Source organism: Callorhinchus milii, unplaced genomic scaffold, assembly GCF_018977255.1.
Source record: "Callorhinchus milii isolate IMCB2004 unplaced genomic scaffold, IMCB_Cmil_1.0 Scaffold5, whole genome shotgun sequence".
Taxonomy (NCBI): Eukaryota; Metazoa; Chordata; class Chondrichthyes; order Chimaeriformes; family Callorhinchidae; genus Callorhinchus; species Callorhinchus milii.
The window spans coordinates 53194355-53214472 of NW_024704746.1; the positions used below are offsets into that span (position 1 = coordinate 53194355).

Sequence of the window (20118 nt, forward strand, 5' to 3'; positions counted from 1 at the left end):
CACACCAATCCTCGCCAGACTCCACAGGCTCCCTATCACAGACCGGATTACTTTCAAGATCCTCTCACTCGTCTAGAAATCCCTTGACACCCTGGAACGTCCCTATTTTTCTGATCTGCTTTCTCCCCACTCCACTACCCGCTGCCTCCGCTTAGCTGGTTTTAGCCTCCTGCTTGTCCCTCATGTCCTGTGCTCCACCATCGACAGCCATTTTTTCTGCCACAATGCACAGAAACTCAGCAACTCTCTCCATCAAACCCTACGGCTCGTCTCCTCCCTTCTCTCTTTTAGATCACAACTGAACACGTTCCTCTTCGAATGTGCTTACGATCACCTTCTCCCCGCCACCGGCTCAAAGTCAGGCTCCGCCACGTTAAGCACTCCGAGACACCACCCTGCATGAAGGGCACTGTATAAGTGCAACAATGCACAGAAAAGTTGCAAGTTCGGTACCCAGGTGATCAACCAGAGCCAGAAATAGACAGAATTTGCCCCCCACCCCACACAAAAGCTCAAGCATTAAACTCCCCCACCCCAAGGATTATTATTCTTCGTGGTTGCATTGTGCTGCCAGATGGAGTTCCGTAGCATAGTAGTTAGTGCGATTGCCTCGCAAGAGATAGGACCCGGGTTCGATTCCCGGCCGGAGCGAAACATTAGCCAAGTTTCCTTAATCCACACCACTCTGTTTCCCTAGCAGTATTTAGGAACCCGGTTGTTACCGTCTTGGGGACGTCCTCCCAACGTGAAAGGCGCTATACAAAGGTAATTTTGTTGTTGTTGTTAGTCGTTTGGCGGATCACTTTCCAGAGGTAATAAACCCTTCAAAAATAAATATATAATAATTTGGTCAATCAATCCACATTGCTGTGTAAAGCGCTTTGAGATGTCTCAACAACGTGTTAAGGCACTATATCTAATGCAAGGATTATTATTATTTAAAGTTTAACTGCAGAATGCACCATCTGGCAAGCTGGAGCGTTGACAGGTGACTGTTTCCCACACCTCTGGCAGCTCAGTTTTCTTGCTCATAGGCTGCTCGAAGGTGCATGAGACAGCTCAGTGTGACTGTTCTGTTGATGTCTTCTCCCTGATCAAAGCCAACAATATCCTATGTCCATTTACTTCATCCATCTAGCAGCATCACAGACTACTAACAATAATAATCTGACATTAGTAACCTGGGCCATCTCTTGAACAACACTAAATCCTCTCGATAGAGAGCCTTCCACGTCAGGTGAAGGTGTCAAAGCACAGGGTGTGAGAAAGACAGTGTGAGCACAAGGGCACAGTGTATGACAAAGGCAGTGTGGGCACAAAGGCACATTGTGTGAGAAAGGCAGTGTGTGCTCTCTCTCTCTACGCTCGGTCAAAGTGGAAACACAAACAAACCCAGATGTGGGTGCGACCCATAAGACGTAGGAGCAGGAGTAGGCCATTCGGTCCCTCGAGCCAGCCCCGCTGTTTAATAAGATCATGGCTGATTTTCTAACCTAATTCCATTTACCTTACATAACATATAGGAGCAGGAGGAGGCCATTCGGCCCTTTGAGCCCACCCCGCCATTCAATCATGGCTGATCTTCTAATCTAACTCCAGCTAATAACCTGACCCTGCCTTATCCCCATATCCCTTAATCCCTTTTGCAATAAGAAATCTATCTATCTCAGTCTTGAATATGTTCAAGGACTGAGCGTCAACAGCCCTTTGGGGTAGTGAGTTCCATACATTCACCACCCTTTGAGTGAAGAAGTTCTTCCTCAACTCAGTGCGAAAGGGCTGGCCTCTGATTTTAAGGTTGTGAACCCTGGTTTTAGTTTCTCCAACCAGGGGGGGAAACAATCTCCCACTATCTACTCTATCATGCCCTTTGGTGATCTTATAGGTTTCTATAAGATCCCCTCTAATTCTTCTATATTCTATATTCTAGAGAATATAGGCCCAAATTGGTCAGCCTATCCTCATAACTCATCCCCTTCATCCCTGGTACTAACTTGCTTTGTCTGGGTACACTGTAATCTATCATCTCGGGTCTTCATAATCCGAAATTAGGAAGAGGTAGAACAGTGACTGTAATTATAGTCAACACCGTGTGGGAGTTTGTGAATACTGTAAAAGCGCACAGGAACTCAGCAGTTTCATAATTGTCAAGTCGCCGATGCCAGAAAAATGAACACGAGTTACGGAGTATGTCCAAACACAGCCAGTTTCTCTACCAGCTTTATCAGAAGGTGATTAATGAGTCTATGCATGTGTGTTGGGGGGGTTTGCAGTTCAGTAATCGATTTTGTATTTTCACCATGGAGAAAAGTTGCGATGCTTCTTTCAAGGCAAATGAGATTGATTTAATAATAATAATAATCCTTGCATTTGATATGTGCTTTATCACATCGTTGAGACATCTCAAAGTGCTTCACAGAATACACTTTAAAATGGATTGCCTGTATATTGTGGACGAAACACGGCAGCCAATTGCACACAGCAGTTTCCCACAAGCAATCGTGAATTGAGTGGCCAAAATTATTTANTTTTTTTGGAGGAATTATTTCCCCCAGAAAGCGATCCACCAATTGACGAACAACTGGGTTCCTACTTACTGCTAATTAATCAGAGGCGTGTGGAGTAAGGAAGCTTGTTTAAGGTTTCACCCTGCTTGGATGAGAGTCAAATCCGGGTTCTCTCCCTTGCGAGGCGAGCGCGCTAACTGCTGTATGGGATTCTGAAGCAATGTTCCTTTCAAGGCAAACAAGATTAATTTCAAGGTAAGCGCTCAGAACTTTCTGAACATCAGATCTCATATCGAATGTGAAACTGCAATGGGTTGCTAAGCGCAATGATACAGTGACGGTTTGGCTCTGGTTGCTATGCTGGAGATGCTAACTGTGGATTTGCAATGCCCATGCATGCACACTATCACAATGGGAAAAAAATCCATCTCTGACCGCGAAAGCCAACGTCAATAAATACTGCAGTCGCTTTTCTTTGAAATGTAAATCTAACTTATTCCCCCCCTACTTCTTAAGTTCACCTTATCATACACTGCTTTCATCTATGTACGTGAGGTATTCTGGCTCCTGTCCAGCTGACCGCACACGGTTCCAGACACTTAGGCAATTGTCAATTGATAAAAAAATTGGTCACTCAATCCAAAATGGTTTGTGGGACACTGCTATACGCAATTGGCTGCTGCATTTCTCACATAAATATGCAGTCGCTCCACTTTACAGTACATCCTGCGAAGCACTTTGAGACACCAATGACCTGATAAGGTGCTATATCAAATACAAGGTTTATTATTTTTATGATGTTAAAAAGGGACCAGGCTTTAGCAATAGTGACTGGAACTCTACATGCAGTGAAATGTACACATTCTTGGAGTCTGCCAGTCTGCACGGTGCCTGAACAATCTCATAACTTATCCCTAAAAGTCAAACCTCTCCAGTATGAGCCGGACAAGCCAGCAGCAGAATCTCTGGTGTTTATCACATAGCCCAGCTGGCTTCTGAGATCCTGTAAACCCAGTGGAGTCAATGGGGATAAACCAGGATTTCTGGCTGTCACTATACATCTCTCCTGAGAACAAGACTACATTGCTGCTTGGGGCAATTGTATTCACAGCATTTATGAATTGCTGGAGACAATGCTCCCCTATACGTTACACCGAAAAAAGAGACCTCTGAGATTGGAAAGGTTGATGCCCTTTCCACAGCTCACAAAAGTTGCCCAAAAATAATTGCACTGGTCACCGGAATGTCTGACACAATCACACAGCCAATTTGACGCCGAGGTTACCTGTAGGACAATGCTATCTTCATAACTTAGCAATTTTTTTCTTGTAATTTTTTCACATGCAGTAAGAACGTGCCCGTTTTAACAGGACCTGCCCGCATCCAACACCTGCCCCAAACCCATCTGAACGTCTGTTCCACAAGGAGTCCCTTAGTGCAGTGGTTAGTGTGTGCAAAGTTGGTTGGCAATAATGCGTTCCAAAGCTTTGGCAAGGAAGGGCAGATTTGAGATAGAGTAGTAGTGGCCAAGGTTGGAGGGATCGAGGGTAGGTTTTTTTTAAGGAGGGGGATGATGATCACGGTTTTGAGGGCGAGTGGGAACTGATCCTGAGGAGAGAGACTGGTTAATAGTGGCTGCCAGCAGTGGGCAGAGGAGGGGGAGCTGAGTGATCAGCAGTTGGGTGGGCATGGTGTCGAGGTAGCAGGTGATGGGTTTCATTGTAGTGATGGTGGATGAGAGGAAGGAAGGAGAGATGGGATCAAATTAATGTAGGATGGGGGCCGTGGTAGGATCTAAGGACGGTGTGGGTGAGGGAGATGGGATGGGGGTTGTGGTAGGCAACACGGGGCAGAAGGATGAAGCTGCCAGGCCGATGTTGTCAATTTTAGAGGTAAGGAAATCTATGACCTCTTCGCACTTGGCGTTATATGTGATAATTGACGTTGCTTGATGGGGCGCACGGAAGAGGTGGTGAACAGTGGAGAATAGGATTTTGGAGTTATTGTTGGCCTCCAGTATGATGTTTGAGTAATGCACAGTTTTTGCTTGTGAGAGAGAGCAACGGTAGGTGTGAAGATACTCGAGCCACAGCTGGTGGTGAACCGTGAGGCTGGTTTTCTGCCACCTGCGCTCGAGTAACCGGGTTTGGGATTTTAGGGAGCGGAGATGGCTGTTCTACCAGTGACAGCGGGTGGGATTAGAGACGGTCCTGGATTTCAGGGGGACGAGGGAGTTGAAGGTGGAGGAGAGACGATCATGGAGCAGCATGACGGCTGCTTCAGGGTCACTGCGGGTGGAAGTCTTTTTTATGGGCAGAAAAGTATGGTTGAGGGCTTGATGGAAGGGAGAGGGATGCGAGAGGAGAAGGAGATGAGGAAGTGGTCCGAGATGGCCTTGTCCATGATGCACAGATCGGAAATGTGAAGGCCACGTGTGATGACGAGTTTGACAGAATGGCCCCCATTGTGGGTTGGCGAGTTGATATGGAGGGTGAGGTTTAGGGAGGAGAGGAGTGCAGTGAAATCTGAGGATGTGGTGCAAGGAGAGTTTAGGTGGAGGTTGAAGTCGCTCATTATGTGCAGGCGTTCTGAACATAGGGGCAGGGAGGAGAGGAGATATCGGAGAGGAAGGAGCCAGGGGGTTTTGGGGGGTGATAAACCAGGAGAATTTTGAGTAAGAGAGAGGAGGGATGGTAGAGGGTGTAGTGCTCAAATGAAGAGAAGCAGCCAGAGGAATATGGGGATTGACTGAGGGAATCTTGGGAGATGAGGGCCACCCTGCTGCGTTGTTTAGGACAGGGGGTGTGGTGGAAGGTGTAATCAGGAGGGGAGACTTCAACTGGGGGGACGGACACCGGAGGAGAGTCAAGTTTCCGTAAGCCCAAGAATATCCATGTGCTCATCCAGGATGAGGTCATGGATAGTGAGGGCTTTATTGGAGAGGGAGCAGACATTTTGTAGGGAAAGCCCTGCCTTGAATTGACATGCCAGCTTAGACTGTGTGATCCAAGACCCACTGAGGGGCTTGAACTCCAAACTTAGAGGCGAGAGTGCTACCACTGCATCAGGCTGACACACAAAGGAAGGGCAAAAAACCTTAGCACAAATCAACCTGATCAGCCCAACTTTATAATCGCTTTCACATTTTTGTTAGCAACAACGTTCATGTCATTGGAACCATGATTTCTCGTGATTTCCCCCTATGATTTGTGGAGTGGGTCTCCGCAATATACTTGGCCTTTTTCAATTGACAATTTCTGTCTAATTCTTGGCCACCTTATCTTTTTTGTTGGTTGCACTGCTTTAGAAAGAGTTAAACCAAAGTTCCATCTGCTTGTTTAGGTGGATGTTAAATGGCACTATTTGGAAAGAGAACAGAGTTCCTCTCTCCCGGTGTCCTGGACATCCATCCCCCAGAATAAAATTGGATGTTTGTGGGACACTCCTGTGTGTAAGTTGACTGCCACAAAATACACACTTTACAGTAAATCTTGCGAAATGCTTTGAGACGTTCTCCCGATGTGAAAAGGGTTGTATCAAATTCAATAATAATTTGTACATTTGGAAGACAGCATTTTATATCAGGATAATGTCTCATGGAGATGTGTAACAGTTTAAATGAGACTGAAAACATAATCCCACATCAATAGTTTAAGAGTGGTGGCCCACAGGCCAGAAATGATCCATGAGCATCAAAAAGTGGTGTCCCCCTCAAACATTCACACGAGTCTAGGTAAGATCACGTCCACGTTCGAGGGTCACGTGTTTTCAGTTTTTTCTTGATTTAATATTTCTTGATTTATGGCATCAATCAAGAAATAGTCTATCAAGAAAATATATTTTGTTGGCCAACCCCAAAGGTTGGCAGCCAACAATATTTTATCATGAACAGTAGAACAAGAAAATGGACATGGGTTTAGAGTTGTAAAGGGACAATGTCAGGACAGATACCAGTTTTTCTTTACCCAGAGGGTAATTAACAACTGGACCAGGCTACCAGGAAGGGTGGTTGAGGCCAGGACACTGGGACTCATTTAAAAAAGCAGCTTGATGCTGTGATGGGGAGATGGTTGGGTGGGTGTTCTGGAGGGATGAGATTGGGTGGGCCGAAGGGTCTTCTTCACCCGAACCGATTTTGTGAAACGTGAGTGGCATTTCCTGAGCTCTACCTCTGGCAATATATTTTAATTGCACTACTTATCAGTGCTGACTGTTACTGTTAAGGCCATCACTTCACGTGACAAGAAATCATTTTTAACTTTCCATCCCAGAAAAGTAATTGAATCTCAGGAAAATGAGAGCCCTTGTGATCCCACGTCAAGGTCAGAGTCTCAGTGCATGAGTTTTCCTCCACCCTGTATTGTCCCTCCGGTACATTTACTTTGGTGTATGGACCTGCCAGAAAAAAGGTGCCCATAGCAATTCAGCTCTTTTCTGTGCTTCTGTTTCTGTGTTGTTGTTCTTGAATGGTAATGGACTTTATTCTAGTTTTGTTCTTTGACTTTCTCCTTCCCCTCATCTCCATTTCTTCTCTATGCTTTTCATTCTCTCACTGAAATTCACTTCTTTCAAATGTTTCTTTTTCACTTTGTTTCTTCCGTATTATTCTCCTCCTTGCCCCATTGCGTCTTTCTCCTCCTTCCCCCTTTGTATCACAGAAAAATTGAGTGAAGCGCTTTGAGACGTCGTGGCATGGGACAAGGTGCTATTCAAATGCTCGATAATTGTTATCATTGCTATTGTATCTAATGCGTTGCCCTGGCAACTTACAACAAACAGTTCGCTGACAGCAATACACACTCATTACACTTTACAACACAATCCCATGGAGCGTTTTAATACGTCTTCTCGACAAGGAAGGCGCCAAATTAAATGCGAGTTTTTTTAAAGATATTTTGACAATTCTGATTCCTAAGTTATTATTTGCCTCAGCACTTGAGTTAGTGCAGTCTCCCCTGACCGGCAAGTTGACCAATTTGGACACAGAAATGGCACTCAGCAGTCTCAGTGAACAAACAAGGCTCCCTGTATTAGTCATTGCAGTGGAACCACGTGAGGCACTCACTCACTCACTGAATGCTGTGTGTGTCACCACACTACAGATCCCTCTTTGTGCACTCTAGCTGAAGCCAAAGCAGAAAAAGCCTTTGCAAAAAACAGTTGTCTTGCTCGCTTGCCATCGCAAGCTCTGTGTTAACAAAACCAAGAAACAGCCTGACCAACTGAAAATTGAAGCTGTCAGGCTTATTATTCAACTTTAATTAACTTAACTATTTAACTTCATAATAATCCTTGCATTTGCGATAGTGACGTGATAAGGAACTGACAAAATGCAAGGATTATTATTATTATTATCATTATTAACTTGAAAAGGCCAGCAACACTTCAACTTGCCTCTCCCACCCTGTTCCAGTCTCCCGTCCCCACAGAAAGTGCTGTCTTGCAGTTTAAAAATGTTTCTAACCTGCAGGGTATGAACACATTATAGAATATTGATAATCCTTGCACTTGATATAGTGCCTTATCACATCGTTGAAACGTCTCAAAGTGCTTCACAGAATGTACTGTAAAGTGGGTTGACTGTGTCTATAACACATTAAAAAACAACCCAAGGCCGCCAGGAGGACGCAAAAATCAGAGAGAGAACTTGCATTCAGCTCGCAGTCCCATTCCAAAATGGGAGCTTCTCTCTCCCGGTGTGCTGGCCAACAATCCCCCTGATAAAAATCGGTCACTCACTGTTTATGGAACATTGCTGTGCGCACCTGGCTGCCAATGTTTCGCCCACAAAACATGCAGTCACTTTACAGTATAACCTGCAAACTGCTTTCAGGCGTCTCAACCAAGTGATATCAAATGAAAGGACTATTATTCTAGGCAGCCTGACCTTCGCCCCGATTTGCTGTGTGGAGAGAAATGCAAACCCTGTAGAAGTGCACTGTACTTTGTGTATATAACATATATATATATATAGAGAGAGAGAGAGAGAGAGAGAATTGATCAAGGTCATCGGCTGTTGCTGTCACTGAGGGTGTTCTGCATTGCTGTGAAGTTACAGTTCTCGGTTTTGACAGATTGATGGTTTAGCGTGTTGTGGAGTCTGCTACACTTGGAACAAAAAAGCTTCAGTTATGGGCGCGGGGTTGGGGGCAGAGCGACTCCAGCGCTTGTGGATCAAAACGTCTGGCAGGGCAGTGCAGCATCTACAATTCGCGTTTTATACACTGTGTATATACAGAATATATATTTATTAAAATAACACAGCACTTATTGGAGAGAGCGGGGTGCAGACTGAGACGGGCTGCTGTGATGTGATGAATTGCTGAGTGCAGGATAAATGTAAGGTTACCCTGGTGTCCAGCTTCTCACTGATAAGTGCACATTCGCAGGCAGTCACTCGTCAGCGTTTCCTCTGGAGAGACAGACCGAGAAAGAGCGGATCGTATGTTGTGCTGGGTTTGCTTTTTACAACCTTTTTGATGCCCCAGCGACGTGGGTCACAGCACTGGGCATCTTTCAGGAATCTTTCTCTTTCTCTCTCTCTCTCTCTCTATCCTCTCTGTCTTTTTGTGTAACCATTGCTTTCTGCCCTGCTTCACACAAGATAAACCCTGGTATCTCCCCTCAGTGTGGCAACTGTTGATAGTACAATCTTCCTCCTGAGCACACTGGCTCTGGATCGGCACACTGATCTGTAAACCTGACACTTTGCTGTTTCTCTTATAACCCACTTAACAACGTCTGAAATCTTCCCAGTGCTGCAGGATTATGAAGTGAGTAAGTGAGGTCGGGCTGTCACTGGAAGCTGATACAGTGAAAGGCAGAGCCTCGCTGCTCGGGAGCCACTCTGGGAAACCAGATAAACACAAGGCAACTGACAACATACACTTTACCTTCAGATCCGGCCGAAGCCTCATCCGTCTGCCTTCACTATTTACCCCGCTTCACCATCACCGGGCTGGGTCAGCGCTGGCAACCAGAGAGGGGGTTGTTGTTGGTGTGAGAGTCGGGGCGCCCACCGGCCGCTGCCTGACACACAGCCACACACACCAGCACCAGCGTCTGCTTTGTTCCCGACAGGACGGCTCGGCTGTCTGTCTGCAAACCACTGCTCAAGCTCTCTTTTTATTTCCCCCCCTCTCTCTCTCTTTCTCCCTCTCTTTCTCTCCCTCCCCCTCTCTCTCTCTCCCTGAGTGATGCACGTTGACAGCTCTGTGCTGCCCGTTCAGTGGGTCATTACTAAAAATTCCCCCCCCCCTCCCCCTCTCTTAGCCCCCCTCTCACAGCCCCCCCTCTCACACCCCCTCCCCCCCTCCCAGCCCCCCTCTCACATCCCCTCCCCTCTCACAGCCCCCCCTCTCACACCCCCTCCCCCCTCTCTTAGCCCCCCCTCTCACAGCCCCCCTCCCCTCTCTTAGCCCCCCCTCTCACACCCCCTCCCCCCCTCCCAGCCCCTCTCTCACACCCCCTCCCCCTCTCACAGCCCCCCCTCACACCCCCTCCCCCCCTCCCAGCCCCCCTCTCACAGCCCCCCTCCCCCTCTCACAGCTCCCCCTCTCACAGCCCCCCCCTCCCCTTCTCACAGCCCCCCACTCACAACCCCTCCCCCCTCTCACACCCCCCCTCTCACAGCCCCCTCTCACAACCCCTCCCCCCTCCCAGCCCCCCCTCTCACAGCCCCCCTCACAACCCCTCCCCCCTCACAGCCCCCGCCTCTCACAGCCCTCCCCTTCTCACAGCCCTCCCCTTCTCACAGCCCCTCCCACCCTCACAGCCCCTCCCCCCCTCACAGCCCTCCCCTTCTCACAGCCCTCCCCTTCTCACAGCCCCTCCCCCCTCACAGCCCTCCCCTTCTCATAGCCCCTCCCACCCTCACAGCCCCTCCCACCCTCACAGCCCTCCCCCCCTCACAGCCCTCCCCTTCTCACAGCCCCTCCCCCCTCACAGCCCCCCCTCTCACAGCTCCCCCTCTCACAGCCCCCTCTCTCACACCCCTCCCCCCTCACAGCCCCCCTCAGTGTCCCCCTCTCATAGCCCCCTCTCACAGCCCCCCCCCTCTCACAGCCCCCCCCCTCTCACACCCCCTCCCCCTCCCAGACACACAAGCCTTGGCAGTCGGGGCGGGCGCTGCTCGGCTCAGGTTGTCTATCAGGAGGAAGCGCCGTGTGTGTGGGTTTCCCCTCCTCAGGCTCTGACCACCTGAGCTCATCACAGCCGCCGCTTGAACTCGTCGCCTCGCTGCTGATCAGATAAAATGAGCTTAACCCTTACAGAGCCACACTGTTTTGTTTTGCTGTTTTCTGTTCCACCATCAGCGGCTGTGCTTTCGGCGCTGCACTCCCAGACTCTGGAACTCTCTGCCTTAGCCCCTCAGATCGCACCTGAAGACTTTTCTCTTCCGCCTCCCCCCAGTCCAAACTGCTGTGGAGACCCATGGTGTAGTGGTCAGCATGCTCCTCACCAGCAAGGTTGGGGGTGATGGGTTCACAGAGTTTGTGCTGGAGAGGATACCAGCTGCAGGGTTTTGAATAATCTGCAGTTTGTGAAGGGAAGAGTTTGGAAGTCTGGCGAGCAGGCAGCGTAATCCCCCTCTCCCCCTGATAACACTGAGTTAGGGTAATCAAGCCTCAATGTGATGAAAGCATGGATGAGGGATTCTGCAGCCTGAGGGGAGAGATGGTGGCCGAGGCGGGCAATGTTGAGAGGTGGACAATGTGGCACCATCTTTGAGAAGCCCAATTTCGGCACAGCTTTTTAAACAGGATGTTATTCTTCATGTTGCAGTTTAACCTGATGTGCTGTGAACCACTTTGCCATTTGCTGTTGCAGGGTACATCATTCAAGCCCCACAAGTGTCCCTGACTGCCTTGCAAAGCCCTGCCAGCCATTAATTATTTTCTGTGCATCAGACTTGAGGGTTGAAATGACTTTGTGAAATGCAACCGAACATTTGAGTCGCTTCTGCCATCTGTGCTCTGCTCAGCTGCAGGTTTCTTTTCTTTTGAGTGCTCTAAGATGTGGAGTCATGTATCGTAGTGGTTAGTGCACTCCCCTCATAAGCCAGAGGACCCAAGTTCAATTCCCAAGCGGGCAAAACCTAAGGCAGATTTTCCAACTCTACATGCAATGCTGTAGATAAACTGCCGCATTTTGCCCACAAAAATACCATCAATACACTTTACAATATATTCTGTGAAGTGCTTTGAGACATCTCAATGATGTGATAAGTCGCTACATCAAATGCAAGGATTATTATTATTATTTGTGTTGAGGGAGCAAGGAATTTCATGCTAAGAGCAGATGAATTCAGTGGCAAGCTGTGGGCCTCAAATCGGAGCGGGGGTGGATTCACGTTACTGTGTCGGATGCCAGGTAACACATGCTCAGCTTCTTGTTTTGCAATACAAGCTTCAACCTGACCACAGACGCTCGGGGAGAATGGAAAGCCATCGTTTCACCAGACTAGTTAGCTCACTAATCACCTATCCTCTCCTGCCCGTCATAATTATCGTATTTGTGGTCAAAGGAAGACTCAACTATAATAATAATAATAATAATCCTTGCATTTGATATAGCGCTTTTCACGTCAGGAGGACGTCCCAAAGCGCTTCACAGAACACACTGTAAAGTGAATTGACTGTATATTTGTGGGCGAACGCGGCAGCCAATTGCGCACAGCAATGTCCCACAAACAGTCGTAGATTGAAAATGACCAATTTAATTATTGTTTTGGGTTTTTTGGAGGGATTATTATTAGGCGTGTGGAGTAAGGAAACTTGCCCAAGGTTTTGCCCTGCCTGGAATTGAACTCAGGTCTCTCACTTGCAAAGCGAGTGCTCTAACCACTGAGCTACAGGACTCCACTATGGGTTTCCAATACATGTTTTTAAATGACAGTAGAGGTGTCGATGCCGAAATGTTGATGGGTTTATTCATTTGCAGTTCAGTAACTAATTGTTTATATAAGTTTCAAAATGAGGTTGGTTTAATGACCTAGAATCATTTGCAGCCTTATTTAACTCAAGAGATTTGGTAAAAATATACTGCTGACTCACTAATTCCATTGATGAATAATTCACAGGGATTATTCTTTTTTTTGGTGTGGGGGGGTGGTATTTTCATGTTCAGTGCTTCATTACCAGGCTAATGCAATAAGCCAATGACTCAGAGAAACATAGGTAAGAACAATTATCCCATCTGTTGTCTCTTCCCACTTCCTTAATTATTATTATTACGATGTACTATTTCCATCCCCGCCATGGAATGACGTGATGCAGAAACATTATATAACACATTTCATATTACTGGGAGATATGTCCCCCCGTGCATTGTACTCATGACATTTTGAGGCAGTGATTGCAGGAGGCTGATAGCCTGGCTCGGTTGGTAGCATTCTCACCTCTGCATCAGAACCTTGTGAGTTTAAGCCCTATGTGTGACCCTTGAGCTCCCAGGCTAGACTGATACTCCAATGTAGCACTGGGGTGTGTTAATTTGTCAGAGATGCCGTCTTTCAGGTGAGACATTAAATCAAAGTCCCCTCTGCCTGTTCATATGGATGTTAAAATCCCATAATACTATTTGAAAAGAGAAGGAAGTTTCTCTCTGGTGTCCTGGCCAAACAATCCTTCAGATGAAAATTGGTCATTCGTTTCATGACTGTTTGTGGGATGTTGCTATGTGCAAATTGGCTGCTGCATTTGCCTCCAAAATAATAATCCTTGCATTCACCTTGCAAGCGAGACACCTGGGTTCAATTCCAGGCAGGGCGAAACCTTGGGCAAGTTTCCTTACTCCACACACCTGGTAATAATCCCTCCAAAACAAAACAATAATAAATTGGTCATTTTCAATCCACGCCTGTTTGTAGGACACTGCTGTGCGCAGTTGGCTGCCGCGTTTCACCCACAAATATACAGTCAATTCATTTTACAGTCTTTACAGTAAATCCTGTGAAAGCGCTTTGAGACATGTTCCTGATAAACGGAAAAGTCTATTTGTGTTATAAGCAGAAACCGTTCTTTCCAGTGGTCTAATCAAGCAGGAGACAGGACAGGGTTAGGGAAAAAAAAGACAAGTGGTGTTCTTGAGCAGGATAATGGCCAATCAGAAAAAATAATGAAGTGCATGCTTTGAACTCAACCCAGGTTATAAGGTGACTTCAGAAGGGAAGAGTAGAAAATGGGGCAGAAAAGCATGCCCCCATGGGACACTTTCAAAGAAAATTAAGGAATAATAATAGGTATTATTATTATTAATCACAACTAACTAAGTGCAATACCCTCCTGGCACTGCATTCGAGTGTCATCTTAGACTGTGATTCCAAGTCCCGACGTAGGGTTCGAACCCACAACTTCTGACAGTCTCCTGATCTAACTTTAGGAAAAGAGACAGGAGTTTCTCTCTCACAGTGAGGCTTTGTGGACAAAAAAAGCAGAAGGCAGAAAGAATGTTAGAGAGAGGAAGTGTGGAGGCAGAGTGAGAAGGAAGGAGTGGAAACAATCTCATATTAGGAGTGGTTAAAATGACTGAAGGCATAGTCGAAGACGAAGGTCTTGAGACGAGCTTTGTAGGAGGCAAGGAAGTGGTTGAGGTGGAGAGTCTTCAGGATGGAGTTCCAGTGGGTGGGGGCAGAAAGGCTGAAGGCCAACTGCCAATGGTAGAGCGGGCAGTACGGGGGACATGGAGCATGTCAGTGCCTGCAGAGCAAAGGGAGCAGAGGGGTTTGTAAAGATTTAGTAGGTCTTAGAAGTAGGGAGGAGCAAGACCGTGGGGCGGGGTTTAAAGATGACCTTATAGAGGTGTATAACACTTTTATTGTGATTCGAAAAAATCATCCCAGATCAAATACATCAGGTGCACCGTGATAGCACAAGACACGGGTTTAGGGTTGCAAAAGACTATTTCAGAACAATCACCAGGAAAGTTTTCTTTACCCAAAGGGTAATCGATGACTGAAACAGGTTGCCAGGAAAGCTCCTTGGACATCTTCATCTAAACAAAATTTATGGTCGGCAACAAAATAAATATTCTTGATTGAATATTTCTTGTTTTATGCCACAAATTAATATTTAATCAAGAAAAAAATGAAATTGCACTACTGATCACACACGGACTTACCTTGTGCAAATGTGGACAAAAAGCAAGGTGAGGGTTCCCTGTGTCTCTTCGTCCTACTTGACCTCTCTGCAGCCTTTGACACCATTGACCACTCAATCCTCCTCCACCACCTCCTCTCACCTCAACCTTCATGGTTCTGTCCTTGACTGGTTCAGATCCTACCTTTCACACTGTCTTCACAAATGGCTTCTCCTCCAGCCCCCACACTGTCTAGTGCGGCGTTCCTCAGGGCTCTATCCTTGGTCCTCCTTTTTAATGTGTACACAGAATGTCAGACATCAAATCCTGAATGAGAGCTAACCTTCTCCAGTTGATTGGCTCCCATCAGCGCCTCCACATTGGCAACATCACCATCCATAGATGCACACTCCACCTCACTGACCCAGTCCGGAACCGAGGGGTCTTTTTTGACCCTCAGATGTCCTTTCTACCACACATCTGTGCCATGACCCACTCTGCCTTCCCTCACCTCTGCAACATAACCCGGCTCCGCCACTTCCTCTTTCCTCAGGCTGCCAAAACCCTCATCCACACATTTATCACATCTAGCCTTGACTACGCCAACTCTCTGCTTGTCAGTCTTTCTTACTCTTCTCCACAGGCTGCAGATCATCCAGAACTCTGTAGCTTCCTACCTCTCCTGCACCAGGCTCCATGACCCTATCATCCCACCCTCGACGGCTCCAATGGCTCCCCATCTCCCAGAAGATAGAGGTCCTCTATGGCTTTGCTGCTTCCTACCTCTGTGACCTGCTAACTCCATATCAACCTGGAAAATTCCCTCCGCTTAGGCCTGCTCCCTCTGGCCTGCTTCCTGACCCATCTGCGGCCAGCCTTCAGCCTCTCCGCCCCCACCTTTTGGAACTCTATTCCACAGGCCCTTTGCCTTGCGCCCTCTCTTGCCTCTCAAGACCCTCCTTTTCGACCACGCTTTTGGAAACCCTCCTACCGCTGCTTTGCAAACCCCCTGATCCCAACCCCCTGCTCAGGTCCAAATCTCTGACTGTCCAGCAACTGTGGATGTCCTCCCGATATGAAAGACACTTTACAAATATAATTTGTTGTTGACAGTCCCGCAGGCCACTTCCAGTTTGTGAGCCACAGGTTGGTTACCACTTTTCAAAAAATCTTGTGATCTGACACTAGCAGTTACCTTTCCCTGGAGGAGAGGGACAGACCTTTGTCCTTATCAAGTTGTGGAAACTCCAGGAGAGCAATGAACCTTACTAGAGGCACTTGGCCTATATTCTGCACCTCCTCCTGGCAGGGTAGGGTTGCCTGCCTTTTTACCGCAAACAGAACAATAATAATAATAATAATCCTTGCATTTGATATAGCGCTTTTCACATCTTCTAGACGTCTCAAAGCGCTTCACAGAATATACTGTAAAGTGAATTGACTGTATATTTGTGGGAGAACACAGCAGTCAATTGCGCACAGCAATGTCCCCAAAACAGTCGTAGATTGAAAATGACCAATTTATTATTGTTTGGTTTTGGAGGGATTATTATTAGTCGTGTGGAGTAAGGAAACTTGCCCAAGGTTTTGCCCTGCCTGGAATTGAACTCAGGTCTCTCACTTGCAAACCGAGTGCTCTAACCACTGAGCTACAGGACTCCAATAGATTATAGTTATGACTGCAAACCGTAATAGTTGGCTCAACTGTGTGCTATGGGAAGAAACAAAATGAACTGTCTGGATAATGTGGTTGTGACTTTAACAAAATCACAAGCTTGGTCTGGATGAAGAAAGCCCTTTGGCCCATCCGATCTCATCCCTCTATAACATCTGCCCTACGGTCCCCGCATCACAGCATCAAGCTGCTTTTTGTTGAGTCCAGTGTCCTGGTCTCAAACACCCTTTCTGGTAACCTGTTCCAATCAGTAAATGGAATCTTGTTGTTGTTGTTTTTTCAGTGACTCATGGATCAAAGTATGCCCAACAATGAATATACGGTTGAATACAATGACAAACGTTCAAAGACCGTTCCTTACATAGACTTACAAAGAGTAATCGAGCATTGAAACAAGCCATTTGGCCAAACTTGTGCATGCCATGCTCTATTCTCCACACAAGCCTCCATCCCTCCTGTTCACCTCTCCTATCCCATTCTATTCCCTTCTCCCTTGCTAAAGCATCAAGGTTTATCCTTGACACATGGCCTTTTGCTTCAACTATACCTACCAGCGGCGAGTTACATATTCTCAGAACCCTCTGTGTAAAGAAATTCCACAAAAATGCCCTATTAGATCTGCACTGGTTATTTTATATCTTTGCCTTCTTAGTTTGGGAAAAGCCAATATATGTGCATCTAATCAAATCCTTTCCTAATCTTAAACACCTCGATCAGGTCCCCTCTCACTGTTGTTTCAACTCGAGAGAGCAAAGTTCTAACCTGCCCAATCTTTCTTGACAGCTTCATCCACTCATTGGCAGTCGGGTCTTCAGCTTCTCTGCTCTCCTCTGGAACTTCAAACCCAAATCCCTCTGCCGTGTCCCCTCACTCACCTCCTTCAAGGCCCGAAACACAACCTTCCACTTTGACTGTGCCTTCAGCCACACTCCCACCCCCACCCTTAATTGTGCATACGCCTTGGGATGTCCTTCTTACGTGAAAGGTACTATATAAATGTACACCGTACTCTCTCCATTGCTGCAATATCCTTGTTATCATGCTCAACCTTCAGTGGACTTTTTTTTATCACTCTGTGTATGTGTCTATAATTTTATAGTGGTGCAGTCTTGATAATAATTATCTCTTACTGTACTGTAAACTTCTTTTATTCTTTGAATGTGCATGTCAAAATTTCAATAAGGATAATTATTTGGAGTCCCGATATCTAGTGGTTGACATGCTCGCCTCACTAGCGAGAGAGCCCGGGTTTGATTCCCAGGCAAGGCAAAATCTTAGGCAAGTTTTGTTACTCCACACACCACTGTTTATCTAGCAGTAAGTAGGAACCTGGTTATTAGTCGATTGCCGGATCCGGGGATAATAATCCCTCAAAAAAAAATTTTGTCACTCAATCCACAATTGTTTGTGGGACACTGCTGTGCCCAATTTGGCTGCCACGTTTCACCCACAAAATACACATTCAATCCACTTTACAATATATTCTGTGAAGTACCTTGAGACGTCGCAACAAAATGATAAAGCGCTATATCAAATGCAAGGATTATTATTATTATTTTATTATAAACTTTGAATAAGGGCAATTCTGGAGCAACTCTACACTTTTCATTGATATTTGCCTTTAATGTTCGATGGACTGACTCTGAAACTGTCCAGCGCCTTGAGACGTCCTCCCGATGTGAAAGGCGTTATACAAATGTAATCTTGTTGTGTTCTCTTGGATGTTCACCTTATTATTAGCAATGTCAGTCTTGCAGGACGCAGTTTCCAAAGTGTCCTGCCAAAATAAATAAATCACATTTCACCTGCTGGTTTTTAATAAATGCCCTTTGTCCACCCACTGGGCATGATAAGGTGCGATATCAAGTGCACAAGTGCTTCTTTTGTTTGCCTTAAGATATGGGAGTGCAATAAATCGCCCAGCAATGCACCAAATGTGGTGTTAGGTCACTTGAATCCTTTGCATGTGCAGTTGTTGCTTTCCCTTCGCTCCACCGGGGCTGGCCTCCTCCGAATCCTCCGCTCCACCATCGGCGGCTGTGCCTTCAGCCACTACACTCCGAGGCTCTGGAACTCCCTTCCTCACTCCCTTCGCCTCGCTTCCTCTCTTCTTATTTTCAGGTCTCGGCTGAAGACCTTTCTTATCGACCGCGCCTTTGGTCACCTTCCTCCCCCTCCCCCTGGCTCGGCCCCGGGATCCGTTACTGTGAAGTGCTCTGAGATGCCGTCCGGCCTGGAGGGCGCTATATAAATCCAAGTTGTTGTTTTTGGTTCTGGTGAGTGCAGTAAACAAACTAGCTTCTTGCCTCCTGTGGTGCTGTTCCTCCCCTCCTTTTCCCATCCTCACTTTGTATTGCTTTGTATTTAAATTGTATCTTTTCCATCTGAATACTCTAGGAGGTGCCACGATATCAGAAGTGCACCAAACAACTCTATCTTTGACGTGTAAGCCTCTGTAGCATTTCTCCTTCAGTTATAATAATAATGCAAATAATGCATTTGATATAGCACCTCATCACGCCGTTGAGACATCTCAAAGCACTTTACAGGATATACAGTAAAGTAAAGTAAAGACTGTGTTTTGTGGATGAGACGCGGCAGCACAATTGCACACAGTAATGTCCCACAAACAGTGAGTGACCAATTTTATTTGGGGGTTTGTTGGCCAGGTCACTGGGAGAAAGACACCCACTTCTCTTTTTAAATATTGCTAAGGGATCTTTAACATGGAGTCCTGGAGCTCAGTGGTAAGAGCAATCGCCTCGCAAGCAGATTATTATTATTGTTATTATTACCCACTGAACAGGCAGACAGGATCTCGGTTTAACTTCTCACCTGAAAGATACAATTTGTGTGCTTTAGAGCTACAGCGACAGTATACAACATGCAATCTATCTGATGGCACCAGCGATAAGTGCATTATTCACCCCATCACAGTTCATTCCCACACAGACAGGGTCTCGGATCCATTTTTATAAACTAAAATTACACTTTTTTTAAAAAAATGACACTGTTCCTTGTATTCTCAGCAAAGCATGCACACACACATTGAGTAGACCACATTGTAACACACAGAGGAGTGAAACTTGCTGAAATGAATGTACACACAGAGCAAAGCTTGCTGGACAGGATGCGATGCATCCACTCCTACTCCAGGCAAAGCTTAAAAAAATAGATGTGAGATAGAGCAAAGTTGAACAAAGCGTATTAAACATGTCATAGGAACAGCCGTGAAGATGTCTCCTGGGAGCACCAGCATCTCTTTATAAATCTTAATTGAAATTAATGAATGGCCTTGTTTCGAAGAACTATCTGGAACAAGCGAAAGAAAGTTCTCTCAGTGCTGAGCTGAGGTTGCAGGTTTTTCTGGCTGCGGGACTTTTAGTCCGAGGCGCGGAGTGTGGGGGCCACATTCGAGTGGGAGTGTCCTCTCATACTAAGCTCTATGACCACAACACCCCCATCCTCGTCCTCGCTCCACTAGCTCCCCACCTTCGCCCGGCTCCACTCGCTCCCCACCCTCACCCGGCTTCACTAGTTCCCCACCCTCGCTCGGCTCCACTAGCTCCCTACCTTCGCCCGGCTCCACTAGCTCCCCACCCTCGCTCGGCTCCACTGGCTCCCCACCCTCGCCTCACTCCACTAGCTCCCCACCCTCACCCGGCTCCACTAGCTCCTCGCCCAGCTCCTCTGGTACCACAACCTTGCCCGGCTCCACTAGCTCCCCACCCTGACCCGGCTCCACTAGCTCCCCACCCTCGCCCAGCTCCACTAGCTCCCCACCCTCACCCAGTTCCACTAGCTCCCCACCCTCGCCCGGCTCCACTAGCTCCCCACCCTCGCCTGGCTCCACTGGCT

The 20118-nt window shown here is 46.9% G+C and overlaps 2 protein-coding genes across 2 annotated transcripts in view; one reads left to right on the plus strand and one right to left on the minus strand.

Annotated features, from left to right (window-relative positions):
* Positions 1–9768, minus strand: part of lrrn3a (leucine rich repeat neuronal 3a) — a 32356-nt gene extending 22588 nt beyond the window's left edge. The window contains exon 1 of the mRNA XM_042335919.1: positions 9401–9768. The gene's annotated coding sequence lies outside the window, so the exon portion shown is untranslated. The remainder of the gene's footprint in view (positions 1–9400) is intronic.
* Positions 1–20118, plus strand: part of immp2l (inner mitochondrial membrane peptidase subunit 2) — a 324690-nt gene that overhangs the window by 204268 nt on the left and 100304 nt on the right. The window lies entirely within an intron of this gene.